Genomic DNA, 27,652 nt, shown 5'->3' with positions numbered 1-27,652 from the left:
CGCACGGAACGCCGGAGGTCGTGGGTTCGAATCCCGCAGCGTTCAATAAATATTTTGTTTTTCAAATTTTATTTGTACTACTGTTGAAATTTATACAGTAGCTTTTCCATAATATGTGCACAAATTTATCATTTTATTTATATAGATATATATAGATACGATTTAGACAAAGATATGTTTTTATTGACAAATCATGTACTTGGCGTAACAGATGGCTTACTTTACTTGTAAAATTTAAGTGTTTTTAAAAACTAACTATATTATATCAAGTGGCCTTACCGATTGAATTGTCAAATGAGAGCCAATCATAACAAAATTTGCTATGAAAGTGTTACCAGTATACTAAATAAATTGATTAGGTGGTTACACAGGGTAAGAGTATATTTAATTCATTTATCTTAACAGTTTACTATTTTGTATTTATTTAGGGTACAACCTATTATATAGGGTAATATACCCTATATTTAGGGTAAATACCTACTAAGTTAATTTTAAATTTAGTTATATTTCACCACACGGCGGGCCTCCTACTTTTTCTTTAGTCGGAGCTATTCAAACCGACTTGGTAGCTCTAAAAATAATCAAGTTCAAACAAATAAGAAACTCTTCAACTTTAAATATAAGTTAAACATAAGTATTTCTGTCACAATATATTTAAATAAAATATTTTGTATTGATGGTTTATAAGCAATTCATTATTTTTAATGTGATTACTCACCTCTGGAATTAATATTATACAAATTAAATTTGTAGCTAAAATTTATGAACGATGCGGCACTCAAACCCGTTACCGTTTAGGTTTATATACCTAAAGATATTTAAATACAGTACATAGGTGATAACTTTTCAGGTGACTATACAAACTCAGTTGAGTTTAAAACCTAACATTAATTAAAATTCACAATGCTATGTCATACAATTTTTCACTTTCAACAGGACATAAAGCGCGTCGCATCGCTATTAAATTTAGCTACAATCATTGCGATCAAATCATTCCATTAATCTCTACGATGGCAAAGTTCATACCCCACCTAGCTGCCTTACGGTATCGCACCAGACTTAGACGCCGAGACGGCAATATAGCTAGTACACGAGTGGGAACAAGACGGAATTGTTCATAGACTTGCGTTAGCCACGCCCACGAAAAGATCAAGTTAAAGTGAACACCTCCGGAGGCATTTGTGCGCGCGCGCCGAAGAAGAAGCACGTATAGCGTCGATCGATCGTGGAAACATCGCGATGTTGTGTTGATGGCTCGGGAAGTGCTGTGACTTGTGACCCTTACTTAGTGACTGATTGATTTACTTAGACTGTGAACATACGTAGATACATAACTGGTACTGTGATATGTCAAGCCTACAGTGACTGATACATAATTCAAAGTGAAGTTTGGATTTGTTGGTCCAGCAACCGTCACCAAAGATATTAAGGTAATTATTTTATTTAAAAAAAAATACAATTTGTTAAAACATACAACAAACATAAATGACTCATCTAATACATATCTGGCTATTATGTATTTTTATTTGACTCTTAAAATATAAGCGCAGCAAAATTTATTTCCAATAAAACCACTCATTAATTACAAACCTACTGTTATAGTATAAAAAATAATATATGAAACAAATCTTTGTTTATAATTTTAAATATTTAAAATACGAAACGTGTTCAAATGATAAATTGTATAAATATGTAAACATGACCGATATTTATGCGAAAGGCGCGCTAAACGCTGTGTCAACACTTTTGGAAGTTTAAAGCTGGATACTCCAACATTCAATGCAATCTCTCGATAATTTATTGAAACAACACGCCTTTTGTCACGATAAACAGAAAACCCGACAAAAGTATATATCGAATATTTATTTTTGAAGAACAAATAAAAGACATACAAAAAACTTATGATAGATATTAATGTTACATTCCTAATAAAACTCTGTGAATAAAATTCGTCATACATAAATCCTTACATAAAACAGATCAAGTTACTAATACAAAGAATGTTTTGATAAATAAAAATCACTTTAAAATACATTTTAGTTCAGCCTTATATTTATGACGTCACTATATATCTTATATTTTAAATCTTATTTTAAAGACAGTTCTTGTACCTACCTCTTAAATCTATCTTTATTTATTATTATCAACTCCCTAATCTCATTATTCCCATAACTACGAAAGCTCATAATAACATATTAACACATAATCTGCTCTGGTACAAAAGACTTCAACGGGAGTCTGGGTTTTCTACGAAAGTTCTATATAATCCCATCGCCTTATTTTAATCATCTTAACGCTTCTGTTTAGAATGTATAATGTTCATTACAATAGGGGCTTATTAGTAAGAATCTGTACTAATTTGAGAGGCTAAATATAAATTTGAAGAATTATCTCTATTAACAAAAACCCTTAGAACAAAAATGTTTCTTCCTTAATCTTCATTTAAAATGTATACAGCTGGAGACATGTTATAGAATCAATTCTTATGTTTAATATTTCTGTCCAATTTTTATTTATTATCCCAAATAGTTCATTTAATAACAATTACGACTCAAAAGTTGTTAATGATAAACTCAATTCACATGTACAACACCAAGAATCTACAACTTAAACGTTTTCAGTAAATTCAGTTTTCTAAAGTAATTGAAAACGCGCAGCTGTTGTAAAGAAAATTATAGAGTTGTTAAACTTTTAATATTGTTGATGACTCTTAAGTTTAAGTAGCGATTAAACTCTTTTAATGTTATCAAAGATTATCGCATTCGAAACGATTTAATTATTATTTTTGAAATCATATAAAAGTATGTTCTAGCGATGTTGACAAATAAAGTGTTGGTAGTATTTCACAGCAAGTGACCAGTTGCCGTCCTTTTAAATTATCTCAATCATAAAAGTATGACATAAACTCCTTGGAAGTCTCTATCGATAAATAACCCAACGAAGGTTATAATGTTCACATCAAAACTCAAACAAAATTATAACCAAGGTAATTAAACAGCTTAATATGAAGACGATAACTCTATGGTTTAAAAAAATAGTAGCAAGTAAGTTAAATTAATGAGCTCGTATAAGACTAACGCAGCGTGAATCCACACAAAAACCGAATATAATTTATACGACGCAAGGTCGACTATCACAAAAACTTATAATTTCAGGAACTGAGGAATTATCGAAAAAAATATTTAAAGCGGGTAATATTAACTTTGTATTTTGAATTACATGCGAAGTAAATTATTGGGTTGGCATAAAAAAAACAGTTCCATTTCCATCCTCTCCCGTACCTAAGGTTACTTTATGTTATTAAAAATTATGTTTTATATGGAGATAGCGCATTCACTTATTCCATATTTTAATTAAAATTTAAAAGTAAATGGTTGCTGTTTAATAGTTAATAGTTTTAAAAGACTGAATAATCACTATTCAAATTTTTCAAACACAACCTGGTTCCAGTTACAAACGTTCATGGGTTTGTATGAATCCGGATTGCTACATTTAAAATAGCGAACCTATTTATTATTATTCAGTTATTACTTATAAATCACGAAATAACAGTTCAATTCATTATATAGCCAGTTTGAACAGTTATTTTAACATTTTAACGTTACACGTTTTAATATTACACGGATACAACCAAGATATTATCATTAATTTTATCCCTTTATAACTTAATTTTTCTAAAGATATTATTGACGTAATAAAAGATATATTTAAATACCATATTCATGCAAGGTGACTGTCAAACTCACCCGTATAATATGTATATCAACCGACTATAGATGTCTATCCATGATAAGTAACATTCATTCCTTTATCCGTATGGTTTATTATACTTCTAAACACTAGAGCATATTCTCTTATATAATAATTAGATATTTAAATGTATCTTTACCTCTTCCGTCTAACAGTCTTTACGTTTATGTGGCTAACAATATTACCAATCGTTCATGGTATATATGACATATTAAAATGTAGAGAACGAGAAACAGTAATACTCAAAATGTGATATAGCAGTATATAGGAATGTTGTGGGACACGTTAGCCCGCAGGTCGTCTCAGAAACAATTCAATAACTATGTAACGTGCACGCCTGAAGAACGAGTAAGTCATAGATACATTACTTCTACGTATTTTCTTGTTTTGAAACTATGCCAAACCACATTCGGGATTAAACAGAATAGCATAAATATTTCGCTCAATATTTAAATTGATAAGTTTACGTGTAAAATCTTAACATTTTCAATCGATTTAAAAATTCTTTCATTTTAACCAACTATATCATTGTATATTTATTTATCATTAAGAGGCTCTGTTTAGCCTTTGGATATGGTGTGAACCTTAATCTAGTTTTATTAGATAAGTATATTTGCTTATGTAATAGCTAATTAATATTATTATATATTTTATTAACATAAGGAATAAATAGCTTTTGTATATAGTTTCTATAAAAAGTACAAACATACCTCGCAGTGATTTATTCCGTCGGACCAACAAAAGGCAATCATTAAAATGAGTATATGATATTTTAACGGAAGATCATACTTCTATGAATTTTCATAGGAAATTCTAAATAAAAATAGAATTTTTATTAATATTGCGGTTTCCAATAACGAGTCAATCTTGTAAGAAATGCGCAAAATTCATAATTAACGACCACTTTGCTTGAATCAAAATTAAACGTTATAAACGTTATTATTATTTACAATAATTTAATTCAAACATCACAGAAGGACATCCAAATGTATCGACCCGACCTCCTTTGCAGGTTCAATTGAACAATTATCCATTATGTCCGTAATATTGCGGCTTACAAGAAAAACAATGAAAATAAAAGTATTATTGTAGGTATAATAATCTTGTGGGAACAGTTCCCACGGCTTGACTCTACAAAAACTGTCGTACAGACTAGGCTTTAGTGGAGGCTTAACAATGACTTGATTGTGTCTTATGAGCCTAGATAACCAAAAAAAAATTTACGTTTAGAATTTAAAAAAATCTAAATTCAAAATTTATTTACTATGTCAATGAAGTCACTTTCAATAAACATGCTTAGATGCAATCGTGACTCAGCTCAGATGAAACTGCATCATTTTTTTCGGATGATATATACAGAGAGACATAATATATTTGATTAAGGATAAGACTCAAAATCGCTGATTAGCAGAAATGTGTAAGCATTACTGTGTTTCTGTATGTAGGCACCGTAGCTAGTGAAATTACTGGGCAAATGAGACTTAACATCTTATGTCTCATGGTGCCGAGCGCAAAGCACTCAGAATTTTTAGGGTTTTTCAAGAATCCTAAGCGGCAATGCATTGTAATGGGCAGGGCGTATCAATTACCATGAACGTCCTGCTCGTCTCGTCCATTATTTTCAATAAAAAAATATGCCAACAAATGAATTACTTATTTGATGAAGCATAGTTTACGGGCACTTTGAATTTATCCTTATTTCTAAAATTTAAATTGTGACGGTTGCTATATTTTAAAATTTACCAAATATAATATTGAGAGTAAAAAGTATATTCATCCCGTTGAAATTATCTGTTAGGTTCAGATCTATAAAACGTACGTAGACTTTGCTCAGATTCTACTTACGGAAAACTTAGCTGAGTGTGATAAAACAAAAATTTGACTTTTACATTGAACTGCCTTAGTCTATGCCCAGCATAATTTCATCTGTCAAGTGACTATAAAAACGAAATCAAAGATTATGCTAACCTTACACTTATTTAAGTTTTACGTTAGTAAAATCTGAGCAAAGTATAAATATGCTTTATATAGATCTCGGCCTTAGCCCATTAACGCCATTTCATTTATGTGGCTGACAGCCCTCTTCTGCTGTAGAAGCATAGATGCAGTTATTGATGCGGCTTTGAGAGCAAATCATACTTTTTTATTAAAGACAACAGGTCTAAATTAACAATTAATACAAGGCATGTCAAAATTTTATACGTATCCTAAACGTTTAAGAGAAAAGTATAACTTAAAACATTTAAGAAAATTATACTTGCATTCTGCTGTTTTAATGTGAAAAATGTCTAAATATGAAAAACTAATAATTGTACTGCTCACACATTATGCATGGGGTTCTTACTTTCTCAAAGAAAAAGGTTATATGTTTGGATAGAAAGGTACGGGTTGGAATCCGGAAACTACTATTCGATAGAAGATCCGAGGAGCCTCTCTCAAATGTTACTACTACCTTCACGAAGAACCAAGCATTTTGCAGTGACAATCGAAGCAGGGACGTTTTAACTTACCTTTTATCGTAACATAATTCACTAAGTTTCAGCCGGAAACGAAAGTTAAACTCAACTCTATACTTTATGTTGCTACTAGTATTACTTTACGACACGATCACTAGATGGCGCTTAAAGAGAAATGTTGAAAGAAGGTTTAACTTAACTTTTATATTATGTTCTTTGTTCATTTATACGTCTAGATAGACTATGACATCTGTGAAAACGTCTAAAAAATAGAGTTTAGAACTAACCTCTATTTTTAGCAATTCACGCACACTAACACAAAATGTCATACAAATCGCGAGTGTAAAACTAGATTGTCACGCACACTAACCTAATATTCCTTGCGTGGTTTTGTCTAACAGCAAGAGACTCAATCTAGACATATAAATTATCTAACATTATGTTAAAATATAAAATATATAATATTTGTTATAGTTTATAAAAAAAAAATGTTATTACGATACATATGCAATATACTTTTGAGATGATTAATCAGTCACCATGTCGAAAAAAAATAAAAAATATGTTATTCAATCGCTACCAACACGGAACAGAAAAAAGGTTTTTTCTGTTGTGTGGCTACCAACACAATTGCGCACATCTACTTACAAATAGATATATTAATATCAACGGATAAGCTTGCATCGCCAATGGAGTTTATATTTTAACTTAAGAGTGTTGAGATCTAAAACCCGAGGCCAAAATGTAATATCGCACTTCTCAGCCCTTACATTTGCGAAGCCATAAATTGAACTTTTATAAAAACATTTTTTTTGATGAGTAATTGTATTTAAACTATTTCATTCTTGTCGAAGTTTGGGGCTTTCTATCACAGGTAAAATTTCTAGACTTTCAACCTTTAAACAACAATAAAACATAGAATGAGCTTATGTAGAATCAAACAATTTATAACTGAAATGAAAAAAAACGTCCGCCGAGTTTCTTGCGCTCATTCTCCTCAGGTCTGCGGCATACTATTTCGAATAGGTGGTAGTTTTTTGAACTTCAATAAATGGTTTTAAATAAAATAATTTGAATTTGAATGTTATCGTCTGTATATTTAAATTCACCTCTTCCATTTTTATGTTGGCAAAGAGATCGTTAAATAAGTGCACTCGACACGCGTCAAGGTGACAGGTGACACATCAGCGATGTAACCTCACCAAATCACTTTCTACACTTAGCACTCTATCCATCATCTTTAACGTCACTTACACACCATTCACACTCCTAATTGCCCGAACTTTTCCAAATCATCGAGAGTTCTTCAAAGCCTCATTATTTCGAAGCCTCCTTGTCGCAATATTACGTCAGTGGCTTTAAATGAATTTTAATTATTATGTAGCAAGCGTGTGCTCGGTTCTTTGTTTTCTTGGTTAATTTTTTCTTTTTTACCGACTGAAATGAAATAACCGAAGAGCTTTTCACAATATTTAAGTAAAACTGCATTCGAATCGGCTTAGCCGTTTTTAAGGTAAGCATGACCAAATAATCAGACAAAATTCAAAAAAAAAAATACAAGTATAACTAAATGAAAAAACATGTAAGTTAATTATTTAGAAACAATTTTTATAAGGATCTATTATTTAAAAAAAAAAACAATTTTCTCTGTATGAAATGGGAGCCCATTATCAAGGGAAAAAGGCTCTACACTTATCATTTTAAAATGTAACAGGAAAAGAAATCTACTTTATAAATTGAAGGTATTTAAACGTACAAGCGTACGCGTTCGGGAAAAAAGTATTCCATTTAAAAGCCATATAAAAAAGCATTTCAATGTCTTGAGCTAGGATTTCGTACCGATCTACTTCAACGATACCATATACGGTAAATAAATCTCATTAATTAGATTAAACGCCGAAGCAAAAACGGAAGCATTCGCATAAGTTAAGCAAATGTAAACTTAATTAGATTATAAATTAGACCAGATCTTTTATTTACACTTCAGATTGCACTTAAATTCTTAATCTTTAGTGTAATTAAAAATTAAGGCGTTATAAATTGTACAAATCAAGCCAATAAATAAGAATTAATTTGGATTTAAACGAAACAATTCACAGTTTAATTAAATGATTAAAACTATAATGTAAGTTTTTATTTTATATATTTCGTGGCCAAGAGATAATTGCTTTAATACTGAACATATTATATAGCCTTCGTAGAGGATAAACTTAATTGCCATAGTCTTATTGTTATACTTAAAATTAAAATTTAATTTGGGAAGACTTTTTCAGATATTTTATTTGAGGTCTTTTTCGTATCCAGGTAATTATTAGTTAATAATTGAACTATGGATATATAATACATTTATTTTGTCGTCGATGGTTTCAATGATTATTTATTAGAAAACAATACAAATTGCTTAAATAATACGCAGGTTTGCCTGCGCATAAGTTCTTAAAATTAGACTTTGCTATGTGTACAAAAGGAATTATTCGTATTAAAGACAGGATTTGTTTTATATTTTTAGTTATTTTTAATATTATAATTTTCAGTATATACAAAACTAGGTAACTTAGCATCTAATAAAAACCAAAAAGGTTAACAATTAATGCTAAAAATTATCTAATAATACGTTATAACATAATCTATTAATTAATTTACAAAACAGTGAAAATATTGTTAGTCTTAATTAATATAAAATATATATATATAATAGCAAGTTCTAAGCTATTAATTAACAGTGATAATATTGTTAGTTTTAAAACGAATAAATGTATATGACATAGCAGTTTCATTAATATTGTCATAACAGCTGCTTTAGTTTTTTTAATAGGTGATCATTTAATCTATAATTAATATTAAATTAAGTTTATAGTTTCCCATCAAAAATTAACTCATTAATTTAATCACATTCAAACAAAACTGCTACATCTATGCAATACTAATTAATACCTTAATTTTTAATTTTAATAAAAAATCTTTAAGATATTGTTTTTAGTTAAGAGTAACATCGTATTTATGCGTAGTTACTTACATAAATACATACCAGCACGGTCGATACTTAAATGTCGCCTGTACAATACATATACTAGATTTAATAATATAAGTGTTTCGGGCTCAAGATGGAATGTTTCATGTAAAATGTTAAGCCAAAACACTACAAGACGATTCGGACGAAGTCGTGCATGTTCGGAAAAGATCTTCGACATTGTTGCTATGCAGCTATGTCTTCGTGTTATAATTTACAACATACATATGAATAGTGTAGAATTATCGAGAATGTATTAAAGTTTATAATCCTTTTACAAAGAACGGCTGAATTGTTGTTGTTTCTTAGACGTCGGGATAAACCCTTATTATATATATATAATATGGTTGATTTGTTTTTTTTTTCTCTTACAATAAGTGACGAGACAAGCACAAATTCACCTGATGGTAAATGATATATAATGACTATTACAATGTCCGCTTAATGAAGCAATGTTCTTGTCAGTATTTAAAATACATAATATATAGCCTAGCGATAGCCTCAACCCTTTCGACAAATTACAATTTATTACGAAACAGTTATGAAATGCAACAACTCACAAATTTCACAACCAATAAACAGATGTACAAAATAGAAATCACCTCGCTGGGAACACAGGCATAATCACAACAGTTTGACAGTACAATATGTTCGGGTGTTATTTTGTGAAAATCAATCACGCTTCGGACAACGCGGCACTCGTAAAATAAAAATTCTAACTAAATGTCACTCGCCTTATTGCTACTTATTACGTGTGGTGACTTTTAAGGCTACGACACTATATCGTATCGCACGATTACGATACGATTATCTTATTTAAAATATTTGAAGCATAGATTAACGGTTGGTCTTCGCTGCGCTCCAATTAGATACAGCAGGCGCAGTCGCAAAGTGCGGCAACTAATACTACGCCCAAGAGAGCGTACTCGAGCCAGTCTCGAACAATGTAAGACGTTGACGTGCCACATGTTCTGTTAAACTTAGCTTATAATTAAAACTAAAATGCTGGGTTGCGTAGTAAAATTTTGTAAAAATAATACTACAAGAAATAAGAAAGTCACTGGGATCACATACCATCAGCAAGTATTTTGTATTTTATTAATTTCAATGTAAAATAACACGATGCGTTCGTTAGAAAAATTCAAAGATACCATTGAGTGTCAAGATGGCACACACACAAGCATCTAATAGTTGCCGTAATAAAATAGTGCGGTACCTAGTTGCAGCGCAGCGGAGATCAATCCTTAATCTAAGATTTAAACTAAAAATGTTATTAATTATTTACCTTAAAAAACAAAACAGTATAAATCATAATTATTAGAGAATTGTACTTTCGTTACATATTTTTAAATAATTTAATCTATGGCTATAAAATATATTTAGTATATACCTAGTATATTCTTTAAATATAAATATATTTAGTATATACCTAGAAAGCAGACAATGTTCCTGTCATATGTTGTTGTCTAAGTTCATTACAATTTATATATATCGTTGTATATTTATTTTATAAGAACCATATAGAATTTGACAATTAATTTTTCAGTCCAGACGACATTTACAACTTTTATTTTATTTTAAATAATTATTTTAACGGCCCTGAAGCGAAAACAAATATGCATGTAAGTAATCAGATGTAAAAATATCGAATTGAGAATCGGTTACTTTAAATGTCTTTTTTAAAAACATCCTTATCTAGACGACTGGTGCTAAATTGCTAACAAAAACAATATTATGAGTAACGGTTGTTAACAAATATCGGAGAAAATTTTAATAAAAGTGCTCTTTTTGTCAATAGTAATTTTATTATTTTTCTATTTTCATCTTACGTAGAAAAACAAACAAAAATGTAAACTATTTTCCCAACTATGTTATTAGTTTACTTATTGTCACACAGTAGTCATTTCAAAATCATCCGATCATAAATAAATATCTTGTAAAAATAATAAATCAAGTATAAATAAAATTTGGTAATAAAAAGTTTATCAAGGAAATAGCGTGAAATGGATTTACATAATTATAAACAGCAACATAAGTAAATAAGTTATTTAGCATACGGTTTATGGTTAACTAGACTTAATGAGCTAAGTACTGCGTTCTTGCACATCTCAGTAGGAACCACATTCCGAACCTGTGTTACATTAGGATTAGCTCTAAAAAACTGCTTCGTTTGAAAAACTTTGTACAACATGTAACATAAGCTAGTAGAATTTCATTCAAAGGTAACCTTAAGTATCCGGATTCTAAAGTAAAAATAATCAAACAAAAACACATTTAAAAAAAAGTGTGTGTGTGTACTTATGTATGCACGCAAGAAGTTATACTTCTACTGCCTAACAAAGCAAAAATACTTAAAATTATTTATTCCTCGTGCTATTCTACTTTAGTAGAAAGAACAATATTGTAAAAATCTTGCAATTAATTATTAAATTACGAATACAGTTGTACGGGCTTGAATCTTTTGCTTATCCTAATAATGGACGCAGAAACCGAAAAAAAAAAAATAACGAGAGTCACAAACGTCAGAAAATTTTAGGAATCAACTTCACCCAGCTACTTTAGTGTTACAGTGATGCGCGAGCATCTTAAAATTTCATTCCCATATTTTTTCATAATGCACCAAAAGAAGTAGAAATTAAATCTCGGCGTTATTTTTAAATAAAAACTTCTTTAGGCACATTAGAAGATTAAAGTCTTAATAAAGTATGTAATATATAACTTAGAACGAAAAACACTTTTAATATTTTATATTAAAAAAATCCAATGAGTGCTCTATGTACTTAAATCTCTTTGCCGTCATACATAGTTGACATTTGACAAGAATTTAACAGTAAAATCTGATTTAAATTAAAATTATTCGTTTCTTATTCCATAAGCATAAATCCCTTTCTTAATAGGAAAATAATTATTGTTATATAATGAGAGAATGGATGTTAATTGATTGACTAAGTTTTTTTAATATGAAGACAATAATTTCGGTCGATGTTCATGATATCGACATGAAATTCAGTCAAGAATATGGACGAATTTAAGACGATAAAATAATGCTTGCATAAAATTAAGTAAAGTATTAAATACTCAATCGAAATTGCATAATACGGGTCTGCATAAATATATTTGTATTTTTGGTACAATATTTATTTATTTATTATTATATTATATATTGGTAATCAACAGCGTTACAGTAAACGTTAATAAACAATAATATCAGGAAAGTATTCAACAAGAAGTCTTATATTAATATGTTTTAGTTAGCAGTCCAACGAAATGATTCTATTTTACTACTTCGATGTATTTTTATTTTATGGCGGAAAGAAAAATCAATTTCATGTTAATACACTTTACTTTATTCACGCAGTATTCAATTCACAGATTCTAATTATTTAGAACGACCACTTGCGAATGTAACAATAAGTGATTAAAAATTTAAAATAGAATTGCGTGCGTACAAAGTACGTAATATGTCAGAAGTGAAACCTGCATTGTGCATGAATCTCTAAACCGCATATGAAGTCTTGGTACATGGGCGACACATGATTTCATGCTACCGCTATGAAAGACATTACTATCACCGCTACCATATTTTATGTTTTTTAATATGATATTGTCGATGTAGCAAAACGTCGTGCGCATTACTCTTCTTCAACTATGATCGCCTGGTACCAAAACACTGTATAATGATTCATACTATCTCATTTTCTCCTAAAATCTTATGAATTTATGTGTCTGTCTCTTTTTACTGTCGCGCTATTTCGTTTCATTGACTTTCAAATCACAACGATGCTAAAGAAGTTTTCACTTTAAAAAGAAACATACAAACTATTTTTAGATATAAATTCTCTTTTATATTTACATACATACATACTTTCCCGTAGGGGTAGGCAGAGACCACTTCTTTCCACTTGCAATCCTTACATACTTGTTTCGCTTCGTCCACTTTCATTATTCCTTTCATACATGCTTTCCGGCTACTCTGGATCTGGCCTTTTTTCAAGACGTCCCTGATTTGATCTCGAAACATCCGCCTAGGTATACCCCTTCCAACACTTGCATTCACACTGGCCTTACACACTTTCTTCATCAATCGTTCTACATTCATTCTCTCGACATGTCAACTATCATGACAAACTATCTCAGGAGTTTGTATAATAAACTTAAAAAACGACCCTATCATCATATCGGCAGGGTAAATTATATTCTATACCTGATTTGTTACAGCTACAGCGTTGCATAGTTATTAAGTAATAATGCAACAAAATAGAGCAGTAATCAATAGAACAATACGGTCATTAGTGACACGCGACGCGACGGATACGATACGATCAATTACCGGGCAAGATCAAGGTGCTTTGTTGTGAGGACCAATAATCTGCTTCTATTTATCAAGTAATTTGCTTTACGATATTGTAAATATTAATACTTTCACCATAAATCGTTTTAATCAAAATTATACTTATTTAAAAATCATGTTGTCACTAACTCAATAATAACTTGGATATTGGTAATTACTGCAGTTGATATCTATAAATTAGAAAAATAAATATAAAATGTATATAAATATATTATGATAAAATGTAAATTGCTAAACCCGAACATAATTTACTCGTTTAGGTCAAAAACGCCACTTGAGAATGTAAACACATTTAAATGTGTAACACTCGCGTTAATAAAAGAAAATACTTTTTTATTCTTATCACAAGTTAGCAAGGCTATGAGTTTTAATAAAAAACGTGACGAGAAAGTCATTGGCAATGTCCTAAGACAACTTACTGGGAAGTCTCAACCACTAAAAATGTATATGTAATCTTTGAAAAAAACGAAATTTATTTATAATATTCGAATATTGAGTACTTAGAAATATACCACCTATTTTGGTAATATATAAGCATAATAAAAGTCATGGAGTCAATTTAATATCGAACTCGGTAAATGACAAAATAAATTTTAACAAGCCATTATTCTTTCCTTGCATAATACTAATAACGTTTAATTAATTATAAATTTAAAAAAGACATGAGAAATAGTTTTCATATAAAATTTCTGCTCGAAATACTCAATGTACGCGTAAACACATTTCTTGATTGATATTGGTAATGATTTTTGTGGAATACTATTAATAATAGTTTTGGAAGTTCGATATTGTGTATATTTTCGTGAAGAAACTGCAGCGAACGCGGCGCGTGCGCCGGTGCCGTGGATAATTATGCGTATCCAAGATCAAGGTTGTCGCTACTCTAGTTTATGTGCTGAAGCGATTTTTAACGAGCTTCTTTTATTTGTTATTGGTCAAACAATTACAAAAAAAAACGTTTGTCTATATTTAAACATATATTGAATTCACCATTTCGGTATTCACTTTGTTAGACGTTACTAAGGAAAAATTTAGAGTTTATGTTGAGACATGATAGGAGATACTGTTTAAGTCACAATGTGTTGTTAAATAGTGTTGGTAATATTTTTTTGTTGGCACAACTGACCTCGCAGAAGTTTGTTCCAAAAAAAGTTCCGAGAACGTCACTGTGGATGAACACCAGTTATGAAAATTTAATTTTGTGATATAGGTATAGTTTGTTGAAGGAAGCTAGACAAAATAAGATAATAATACTATGACGTAGTCAACCATGTTAAAAATTATAACTTTGCTGTCATTTTTTTACTCAATTATCACTCTACGGCGGAGGCTACCAGGTACCTTAACTATGTGAATATATTTATAAATATATATCTTGATATTTATATTATGTAAGTTAAGGGAATAAAAGGGTTTATTATTATTAAAACACTACGGCGTCGTCCCTTTGTAAGATACTTTTTTATTTAATGCCTCAATAACTTTATTACTTCAATTACTAAGTAGTGTTTATATATAATTATATGTAAATGTGTGTGATTTTTATACTCACATAAAAATATCGTAATATATATTGTAAATGTCTTACACAGTTTATTGATATTTTAAATTTATCTCTTATAAAATAAATTTTACATCTGAAAGCTATTATCTTATACCTTGTACCACCACATAATAGGTCCGTGGGAACTGGAGCGCGAACTTCACTTTTCTTATTACGTTTTATTTTACATACCGTCATATCACATAACTGGTCTGATAAACATTATGCTTATTTAGTAATCATCGCCTACAAATAATATTACATCTATCTATCTGTTGTAGCTGTATCTATCTGTTGCCTCCTAACTTTTATGTGTCCTGACTACACTGATTATCAAGTTTTGATTTTAATTTGTGATTTTCCCAATAAAATTCTAATCAATACAATATCTATAGCTAAGTAATGACCCTCAATTAAATATATTTTATTATTATTACTATCACGGCATGCAAAATACTTCAAAACAGAGATTTTTACCAAAACACTTATAATATTTTTACTCATTCAACATACTCGTGAAAACTGTATTAATATTTTCTAATATTCTTTAATTTATAGTATTAAAATTTTCTCAAAAAATCTCTATTTTAATTACATTCATACTTTCCTCTCCGATACCTCGTGAGTACCAAAAAAAGCACGAAAATCTTTCTAAAGGGCTTGCAACGCCCTTGTGATTTATCTGGTGCTGCAGGAGAATTTGGGCGGCGGTGATCACTTAACCTCATGTGCCTTTTTTTTAAAATGACAATTAAGGGGTGAGACGAGCAGGACGTTCAGCTGGTGGTAATTGATACAAACTGCCCATTACAATGCAATACCACTCACCTTGGGAGATAAGATGTTAAGTCCTTCAGACCGAAACACAATTATTATGCTTACACATTACTGCTTCACGGCAGTAAAAGGCGCCGTTGTGGTACCCATAATCTGGCCGGCATCCTAAGGAGCCGCCCACTGGTTAAAATTTCTGCTAACGGTTTAAATGTATGTTGTTTTCAAGTATACTTAGATAGATTGACTTATATCGAGATATCGACCTCACAGACAAGCATCGACAAGTTAACAGTTTTGTATTTAAGCTATTAACATCATTAGGCAATGCTCATGAAATACCAATAAGATTCCGGCAGATAACCGAACGTATAATGAGCTAATAAACGATGTTCTCGGCACAAAACACACGCTAACTGTTTCATTACGAAACAACATTATCAACTAAGTACCAATGCAAATATTGGCATCGATTAAGACTAAAATCGTGTGTAGCCTTTATAGACATAACACTGTTTCTTAAAATAATACCAACTGGTTTTGATTTACGCAATTATCGTTCTTAAATTGTAAATATGACATTGATAGGATCTGTGTATAGCAATAGTCATAAATCAATGTTATATACTTATATTAAATATTTACTTTATAATATATTAAAATTGATAGCAATAGTTACATACATTTGAAAATAGATGCATTTATTTAAAGCCTACTAAATTGTTTTTGTGGTGATGCTTATAACATAAAATTCAAAGCATCATTATTGTCTTTTATCACATTTAGTCAAATCAATGTGAGCTTGATCTGAACCTAATATAAAAACTAAATACATTATCACTTCATACTTTTGAATTAAGAGGGTTTGTAAATGATTTTTGAAATTATCATAATATAGTTATTTAACTATAAATTTGTCTAGAACCAAATCCTACCTAATGCATACATATTACATTGTTTCGGCTGACAAATATAAGTGACTTTACTGTGTGAGTTTTTTGGTTAGTTTGAGGAAATTATGTATCTGTATATAGTAAACTATAAAACATACAAGAATTAAATAAGAATTACCTTTCAAACATGATAATTATCACATCGGAATCACGCACCTAGCGCGGTGCTAACATGCGCAGGCGCAGCAATTAGTGAGCCACCGGCATGGCAGCGTCCGTACATCACTCATTATCACAATACCCGATGGAGTTATCCCACCCGGATCGTTTGGGAACACGATTAGCCCGTTACACCTAACACAAACATGACAACATTTTTCATTAGAATCAATTACTTTTTCAAGTGAATGTCGCCGGATATATGCAACGGTACGGTATGCAACTTTTTCGCATTTTAGTCTAGCTTAAGATGATATTTTTCAACATCTTGTAGATAGTTAAAATAAGGTCTTTTTTTTACTTTTCTCTAAATATTATTTTATGGATTATGTCCGCCGAAGATCCCCTATGGCGCTCCTAAATCCCTAAGCCTAGCGTCCGATGCTACAACATTCATAACAGCCTAGCCTAACTCTCTAAGCAAAAAGCGATTATCTCTATTGTATGAAACGTGCAGTCATTGATAGATTGACAGATATCGTATATAATCTTGTAAAAACGGAGATAGCCGAAATCTACTGCGTTTTAGGAAACTGTTCGCTTTCAAACTTAGCCGGATTATACTTCGTAGGCAATCGCCATACTGTAATTACTACTATTTCAAACTTATGTCAAATCACTGCACGTTTCATACTGAACTAAATTCAATTTTTATTTAGGCAGTCTCGGTTCTTATTACGTAGTATTTACATCCACTTTGATTCATATATCTTGATTTATTTATTCAAGTCTTCAGTTGTGGCTCCATCTACATAACAATTGCAAAGCCTATTCATACCCAATAATTGCATATTCGTTGAATGACTTGAGATGTCGCTCTATCTAATCTTAGCAAATTGTTAATATTTTTTTTTACTCCTCTACTTTTATCTGTTATTTATACAGCCACGATCAGTAATATATGTACATACTTTATTGAGACTATGAAAAAGTCTATTCTCTATGGCCTTAAGAAGCATTGTATACCGTACTATAATGTCGTCAAAAACGCACAGGTGTTTTAAAAATTAGGTCATACGTAGTACACACTATTTTTAAAAGATAATATTTTCATGTTTATATCATTAGACTAAACATTTTAATGTCAACTTAAGAAAAAACTTGTTAATATTATAATTTGTCAAGATTCTGCTAGGTATATCTTGTAAGTGTTAATGTTCCTGTATATTTGATTATGAAAATAAGGGACGAGACGAGCAGGGAGTTCAGCTGATGGTAATTGATACGCCCTGCCCATTACAATGCAGTGCCGCTCAGAATTATTAAAAAACTCTAAAATTCTGAGCGGCAGTACAACTGCGCTCGTCACCTTGAGACATAAGATGTCAAGTCTCATTTGCCCAGTAATTTCACTAGCAACGGCGCCCTTCAGGCCGAAACACAATAACCCTAACACATTACTGCTTCACGGCGGAAATAGACGTCGTTGTGGTACCCATAATCTAACCGGAAAATTGTGTTCTTTATTTTCTGTGCCTTCAAGGGAAAATGAAACCATAGATAAGTGCAATATGTTTATACAATACATTTCCCGCCTATTTAAGCGGCAACCCGAAATCTTGTGATCTTTGTTTGTTTTTGTTGTTGTTGTCGACTTTCAATAAGTGATATTAAATCCTATATTAAATAAAAATAACTGAATTGGATTTAGCGAATCAATGAATCGGCGAAAAACTTTATGTTAATAGTTATATTGAGATAACATTGGCCTACTAAAGTAGGTCCTACATAGTAGCTATACTATATATAGCTATCGATGTTTCAACGCCAAAGTGATTGCATTACACCCATAATGCCAATAATTATTATTTAAATAAACTATCGTTGAAATATGAGCACGAAGCTTGACCCTTTGAAAAGAACACTTTACAATCGAGGCGATATCGCGTGTACCGACGGCATAAAAATCAAACCATGATAAACAATTATTTAAATCACATCTCAAGTCAAATAATTTGTCTCGATCGCTTCGTTCCAGAAACATTACGAAAGATGTTTATTTAAAAATTTTATGGTTAATTATATTTGTATTGTTTGATTGTGTTATAAACTTAATTGATACCTGTTCAATGGGAATCGGAACAACGATTTTCCTTGTTTTAAATGTCATCGGTTTTAAGAATAATTGTTATGAAGTTCTTTTATTAAAATAATCAGAACTATTTAATCTATATGTACTTTTATTTTACAGAGGTAAAGAGAAGTTAGTAGGGGGTAATCCCTGGATCTACTGAACTGATATTGAAAATTCTGTTACCAATAGAAAGCCACATTATTTGTGATTGTCATAGACTATCTATTAATCCAAAACATGAAGTCTTTTTGTTGTAGTTGGTTTTACAAAGTAAGTCGAAGAGAAAAAGGTCGAACAGAAATGTTTCTTCCGAACGCTGCCTTAACGATGAGAGATATAATATCATTATTTTAAAAATTATATGAATGTGGAAGCATTTTAACACCAACTAATATGGCCACACTGGTAAATGCGGACGAAGTAACAGCTAATACGTATAATATATATAGTATAACCGTATTATAAATTCTTTTTGTATGTCAGAGCCCGATCTCAGTTATGGATTGAATAATTTGGATACTATTGTCACTGATGTAATAACTATTCTAGTAAGTATGAGGTATTATTGAGTGTTCATTTCAATGGATTTTTAATTAATGCTTATAGTGAAACAAACTTACAGCACAGATAGTTTCATATAAATTATTTTGAAGTCAACCATGACGATGTTAAGGCGGAAGCTTAGATTAAATAAATAAATATATTATATTCTCTCGGTTAACTTGTTGTCCCTACAGGATCTCAAAACCAGATGACCCCCGATACTAGAGCTTAGAAATTATAAATTAAAACACATATTTACACAGGCCTCACCGAGCCGCGGCCGAAGTGTGGCTTATCAACTGGCATTAATCTCCGCACAATAACCATTTGGTCCAAGTCGCTGTGAAACGCGAGACCACAATCGAATCGAGATCTCTTTTTATATTATATCGAGTTGATAACGAATTCGATGATTTATAGAATTAAATTATGAATTATCTATCCGGTGTTGATTTCTCGATTACTATCGGTACAACAAATGGGATTCGTTTTGTTTCCTCTTTATTTATTTGATCTAAGATCGGTCGACTATATACTCGAAATATCCATCGACATTTCTAGTTGGTGGTTACGTCACTACCAGTGTCGCCAATCAAATAGCTTTTTTATGAAAATTTTAATTTTGGCATTATCATGATTATTCTCTATCGGTCTTGGGTTCAGTGGGGGCGATTCTTCGGTGAAGGACGCGTATAATCCCTGACTCAAAGCCTTGCGAGTTTTGGGTTCATTCTGCATGTAGACTAACAAATCTTAGATGAATTTACACATAAGATAATTCATAAAACCTAGGAAATTATGGACAGCAAAAAAAAAACGCCTGATTTAAGAACACGCGGGGCGCGGGGTAATTTAAAATTTGGCATAGTGGGAAAGTTTTCATAGACAAGAAGTACAGAAAGCTGAAACGTATAACATACTATCTCGTGTTATAAATTAAATTATATACTTCAATCATTGCTAACGTTTTATTAAACAATGTCAAACAAGCGTCTGTATGTGAGATAAATTACAGATGACATAGTTCAGTTCACAATTTAAGATGTAGTTTTTATACAAATTAAATTAGTATCCAAAATTTATGTACGATGCGGGACTCGATCCATCCGAGCGCTCTTACCAACTGAGCCAACTGTCCGAAAGACGCATCGAACGTAAATCTTGGTCTGCCTTGTTCAATTCCCATTTCACATGGTATCAATTTAAAAACAACAAATTGTTTAGATATCATTTTTCTCTGCTATTACTAAATAAAAAAAATAATAAATATTGCATTTAAAAACTTATAATGATCAAATGAGTGGAAGTTTTATTTAACTGAATTAAATTTCTTAAAATTACGTAAATCTCGTAAACAGTGAAGCTAAAGCAGACAATAGTGTTAATAGCTTAGATCATTTATACGTCTAGATAGATAATGTTTAAAAAAATTGAGGTTGACAGTTAATCTCTATTTTGAGCAATACGCGCACACTAACACAAAGTTTCATACAAATCGCGAGTGTAAGACGTAGCTTATCACGCACAGTAAACTAATATTCGTGGCCTGTTTTTATCGGTTGACTAACAGTAAGAGACTCCATCTAGACGTATAAATTATCTAAGTTAAATATAATGTATGTATTTAAAACTCGAACGTCAGTTCAGTTCTGTCTAAATCAATAACATGAACAAAATATGAAACCGCGTTCAATAAGCCATCGACAGACGCCATCTGCAGGTAATATAAGTCCACATTTCACCAATAACTCAGACCATTCACGGACTTTTCATTCAAATGAATTTCTAATTCAAAATCAATCATTCTGAAGCCATAGCTTTATACAAATCTAAATAACTGCATTAAAATGTATTCAATTCCGTATTATCCTTAAGTTATTAGATTATCTTTTATAGATCTAGAGAGATTCTGTGTATTAGATATAGTAAGGAGAATTTATCTGAAAGCACTAGATAAAATGCTTCGATATACGCGTTCCATTTTCAAATCAACTCGGGTTTGAATGGAATGTTAAAGTGTTTGAGAGTATTTGAGTACTTGACACGTGCCGTTGGACAACAAGAATTTAGGAACCTACTTCCTATTTTATAACGAATTTTTTATTTAAGATTAGTTAAGTCAAAATACAATTTACAAAAATATATGATTTTACTACTACTACTGTAACTAATATTAAAATCTTGAACGTTTACGTTGTGCAGTTTTTTGAATGTTTAGGGAATAATTTCGCAATTGCTTTATTTTTCTGTATAAAAGTACTAGCATTTTTGTGGTTAAATACAATATTCATCTATTGCGCTATCATACACAAGAATGACAATTTATTTTACATAAAAACATAAAAAAATTAACATTTGAAATCTCAGAAAAATCAACCAATCATCCATAATTTCAACGACTGTCTTACAAATTTGCGATCAGGTCACGTGCCCTGACGCCAGTTTAACATTTTATACCCATCCCAAGAAAAGTACTCAACGCCGCTTTTTTTAGAAGTTTTCACCTCAAAAATCTATACTAAAATAAAAAACGTAACTAAGTATTAGATTTGGGAATGCTTGGGCTTGCGAACGTTACATAAAATACACACAACAAAATATTAAATAAAAAAATATAACGAAACGTATCTAACCATTGTCGTGGTGTATTATCACCTGCTCGTATTTCTATTATACTTCTATACACGAAAAGTAAAAGTTAACGCGCAGTGTGCAAAACTTATTATATACAATTGGACTCTCACTTGGACGAGTTCTCATTTATAGTAAATAAATAACTTTAAGTGATTGTGACCACATTTGTCACTTAAGGACCCTTCACACGAAACATATTTGCAATGACTTAACTGTACTATTATATTTCATTACATTTTTTTATTCATCACGTTATGTGTGTATAAAAATAATAAAATAATTTACTATTATTGACGCATACTGCAATACAACGTAATGCAATGCAACCTAGATTACAATACTCTGAACTACTCACCTTAAGTTAAGAATTATCGACCTTTTGTAATACAGTAAGCTTTTAAATAAAACACTTTCAAAGTATTAAAACGCGTGTAATTGTAACTGTGTTTTTACATATGATTTTTGCGTAAAAGTTATATTTTTATTTTAGTTCGGGTTAAGTAAAATAAAAACATCTGATTCCTCGATCTGGTCTGGAATTAAACTCCTAGCTATTATATATATACAATGATGGCACAATTTATTCAAAAATGTACAACAAACTATGTAATGAGATTCCTTGCTTATGGAGTGTTTTCAGTACGGGACGACACGGGTACAAAAATGGGTAAAAATGCGTACACTTTTCTATTTAGAAATGGCCGACAACACTCCTGTTATTCCTCTGGTGTTGCAAGAGAATCTATACCCCAGTGATCACTTGACATCAAGTGGCTAATACGATCGTTTGCCTAAATCTTTCATAAGAATAAATGCAGACAATTCAGTCAACCAACTGAGGTGAGCGGGTCCGGGATACTGAACTCTCATTGGTTAGTTAATGATCACAACATATCATGAGCTATCGCTAATGGTTACTGTGAATTTACATCACATATGTGTTTTAAAAACAATTCGTCCTTTTTTAGTCGTCTAAGGTCAATGATTTTTCTTCAGTGCATCAATATTTTGCTGGCCAAATTGATGAAAACAGCAGCAGTGGAAAACACTGTCTGAATATACAAATAGTCTTACTGAAACTACCTACAAAATGTTATATATTATGTAAAATGACAAACCCGTTTGCTAAGCGGGCCACTTCCGAGATCATACAAGGGTTCTGTAATACACATCAATTTTTAGACACAACCTAAATTTTGAAGCAGTATGCGGCTAAACCTATTTCAACAAACAAAATTTCCAAAATGGTCTGCATAAAAAAAAATAGTTGACAAAAGTATTAAAAAAGTACACAGTAACATATAACACTATGTTGTACGATTGTAAGAAACCCTTCGTATTTTGAGTAAAATTTTTAACTCTAATTGAACGCATTACTGCGCTGTCCTATAAATGAGACAGTCCAGTGTGAACACAGCCTACATGAGTTAAATCGGGCAATACGTAGGTGCTAATACAATCGTTCTGACCACTGGGTAATATGAACTGCTAAGTGGTCCTCAGTAGGTTTACCATCAGTTCGATACAAAATGAAACATTTGACATACTGATCGAGTGACAAGACTCTTTGACAGAGGATAAGACCATTGAAGAGCATCTTCCTTCCCGTGTTAAAATCTCAGATTTTATATCTCTCAATTGCAAAAAATGACTCGAGTCATGATGCATCACAAAACGATCTACTACGTAGCATAATAAGAAACGATCCCCGTCTCGTCACAATAACACCAAATTTTGGTCCAGCGTTTGTTTCCGAGTTACGGATATATATATGTCTCTATTTATGAATATTTAGAGTATATAAATTTTAAAGTTGTCATTTTTCGACAGTATTGTCCCAATTTAGGCGTAGGTATAACGTTATTTGTGTGAAAATACGTCAATTATTATTATTTTTAGAGGACAGTTCAACTGTGACCATTATCCATGATCAATGTCTGTAAAGGTATTTTGTCAGGCGATTTATGCTGTATATGCATTTACAACATTATCTCAGAAAACGTTCAAATCAAATTCATTAAAATCTTTAGAAAAATTGTTTAAAGTCGTTGCAGCCTCTGAGTTTCTTGTGCCCGTTCTTCTCAGTAGTATATCCTATTTTGAAAAGAAATATTTGAATTTGAGTTTGAAGTTCCGTTAATGTTTGTCACCCTAATGTCCGCGAGTGTGGTGTAATGGCGTGAATGGCGTGTGGCGTGTGGCGACCGACAAAACCCGCTAATTCGTCCGCTATCAATCCAAGTGGCTTCAGCTCAAGTGCTAATTTAGAAACGCGACTTTCCCGTCGCTGTTTGAGCGATCATTATCGATAACATCTTCTGTCTCTCCCCGCTATTCAGATATAGAGTACGTGAGATGAATTACATCTGTAGTAAAACTACTAAAGGACAATCAGCCTCAGAGGACATTGTCCCTTCAAATGTCACTTATGCATCTTTAGGACTAGACTACGCTAGCTGGCTAATTGGGTACCAAGGGTACCGACCATTGGGTACCGACGCGAAGCCGTGAAGCAGTAAGATGTAAGCCTTATTGTGTTGTAGCCGTAGATTTGAAATTAATGAGTTTTAGTCGTATATTTTGTGTCTCAAAGTGACGAGAGAAATTGCGATGACGCTCAGAATTTTTGGTTCAATCAACTATCCTTACCATCATTCTCAATAAAAAAAAATGACTTAATATGGTCATGCATAAATTGAAGTTAGATACAATAAGTTTGTAAAGTGTGAGTTGAAATTTGTACCCAAGCTCACTTCTGAGCTGAAATATAAAACATAATTTATTCTATTGAATAACATTACATATACATATATAATTAATATAACAATATATACACACAAAGCATGCAAGAGAGAAGAAGTAACAACCATAATCTAGTCACTATAGCCTTAGAAGCTAAGGTGACTTATTACGTAAGTGCAATGCATATAATATTTTTTATTAAATATTTAGTGTATAGATGCGGAATGCTTACAATTTTATTGTATGTATAGCAAAAAGGTCGCATTTATGTCCACAAAAACCACACACAAACAGAATAGAATATCTCCTTACAAGTCACACGGCAGTCACCTGTTACTCAACATAAATTGCCGCAATAAAAATAATTTCCGAAGCAGTATATTAACGTTACTGTGCAGGCTGTGTGCTGCCGCTTACGTTCCTCTTCATTAACACAGCACTTAAGTTGTTAGAGCCTTCATCTAGGTGTGGCCTGCCTTCGATGCGATATGTCAATTGTGTTACTAAATCCGTGTGTATTAACTGTGATACTGGTTTTTGATAGAGCAATCTGCTAAGTGCTATCTCAGATTCATTTATACTGAAGCTATCAATATTTTTCAAGTTATAATTCTTTTGGCGCGATGTCAGAGTGTTTTTATGATGCGCGTGTACACCGTCACGCAAATTCGACACCCTGACGTTAGCTGGTCAACTAGACCATTTGTATCATACTTCAGGTACCAAGCTTCTTGTAACTCATATGTCTACGAAACCACAACCAATGGACGAGCATTAAATAAATTTTATTTTAATTAACTAGTTAATAAGTTGTATAATAAAAAAGTATTAATCTCTAATTTGTAGAATAATAATTTTAATTGTATCTATATATATATATTTAACTAGATGATGCGGTATAATAATATTTTCATTAGTGGTATTTAATACCTTCTTTATTACAATATTGTTTTTTTTCTACAAACGTAAAATAGCACGAGGAATAATGTTTTTTAAGGTTTTTTGAGAGATGTTGAGCTCTCTGTGTTGGATTTTTAACATTGACCGAATTTATTGCCATGGCAAAGTAACTTTACTTTATCTGTGGGAGGCTTTTCAGCTGGGTTTCGTTTATGGCTTTTTCTGCTGTCATGTTGAATGTGCCAGCATGTATCCCAGAAAATGTTAAAAACAAATGTATTACAATATTCAAAAGAATTGCTAAGAAACCTTTGTGTGGTAAATATTTCTATTATATAAATGACTTTCTTAATGATACCACAGATTGGGAATGGAGCGACCGTTCTCAGACTACTAAATAAGAAAGTTTATTGTACGATATAATAATGTTACAATATTTTTATGAGAAAATGAGAAGCCCGCTTTCCTGCACCCGTTCTTCCCAGGTCTGAGGCATACTTTTCCGAATAGGTGGTAGTAGATATCAATTCCTATTTTGAATAAAAATTTAATTTGAATTATTGTGTTTCGGTATGAAGGGCGTTGTGGCTGGTGAAATTACTGGGCTAATGAAACGTAACATCTTACTATATGTCTCAAAGTGACGAGCATAATTCCAGGCCCTCACAGATTTTGGGTAAAATCGAGAACCCTGAGCTGCACTGGGTAATGGACAGCGCGTAATACTAACCATCAGGTCGTCCTCCTTATCTAGTCACTCTTTCTCAACAAAATAACTAAAGTAAAGTTAGCACATAAATTTTAAAAAGGACAACAGCTGTTCTTCTGTTATATAACTCTGAAACACTTCTTGTTGTAGGCATAATAACTAACTAAATTGTGGGATAAATATCAAAATTGTTATACTATTTGAATAATAAAACTGAGGCTAAAGTGACAAAAGATGAATTAAACGATCTATAGAAATTCTGGCGTAAAAGTTTAAAAACTTTGCTTGAAAAGATAATAGTTGAAATTTAAAATGAACAGCAATTATTAGCAATTATAGCAGCCCGCCTTATCGATGATAGTTGAAAATAATATTATATAAAAAAAAAATTAAAAAAAATATTGAAGGAGGTGTTACTTTGCGGAAATCCATAACTATACAAATGATTTGAGTTGTCTTTAGAGTTAATTCCGCCAATTTATTTTGCAAATTGAAAAATGGAATAATTTTATCAAATTAATGTATTGTCATCGGTCCTCGATCAAAATCAGACGAGACAAAATCGCGCCCAAATGAGTCGGTTACAAATACACAAGTGAAGCTAATAAAAAGCGTGTAAAAAAACTGGTGAATTATTTACAAATCTATAAGAAAGCTTAAACCGGTTCAAATATTATACTGCCCGTCTTTTTTGTTGTTTTCACAAAAGTCACTTGTTCGCGTGCAAACTAACAATATATATATAACCCAAACAGCTCCAAACCACATAAAAACTACACAAATGTTTATTCATTATGATAATCTGTTTCATTGCACTGGGAATTTTGCATTCACTTCTATTTCTACGAAACAATGGGACACAAATCCTGTCATTACTAATCGCTACCCCTCCAGGACTACGGCAGGAAGTGTTTAGGATCATAAATCATCCCTCAACTATTTGGGTTGGAATTAAGACGTGATCTCTGTGGTTTAACTTACAGTTAGTTTTTGTTAACTGGAACTGGTTTGTGATATGGAAGTGTAAGTTTTTTATTGTTTGAACGTATTGTTT

At 31.4% G+C, this 27,652-nt stretch overlaps 1 protein-coding gene across 1 annotated transcript in view; it reads left to right on the top strand.

The window, feature by feature from the left end:
• Positions 1 to 1,197: 1,197 nt before the first annotated feature.
• LOC126976618 (knirps-related protein-like) overlaps positions 1,198 to 27,652 on the top strand; it is a 79,300-nt gene continuing 52,845 nt past the window's right edge. The window contains exon 1 of the mRNA XM_050825092.1: positions 1,198 to 1,430. The gene's annotated coding sequence lies outside the window, so the exon portion shown is untranslated. The remainder of the gene's footprint in view (positions 1,431 to 27,652) is intronic.

This window comes from Leptidea sinapis, chromosome 41, assembly GCF_905404315.1.
Source record: "Leptidea sinapis chromosome 41, ilLepSina1.1, whole genome shotgun sequence".
In the NCBI taxonomy this organism is placed as follows: domain Eukaryota; kingdom Metazoa; phylum Arthropoda; class Insecta; order Lepidoptera; family Pieridae; genus Leptidea; species Leptidea sinapis.
This window is presented reverse-complemented; position numbering and strand designations above follow the sequence as displayed.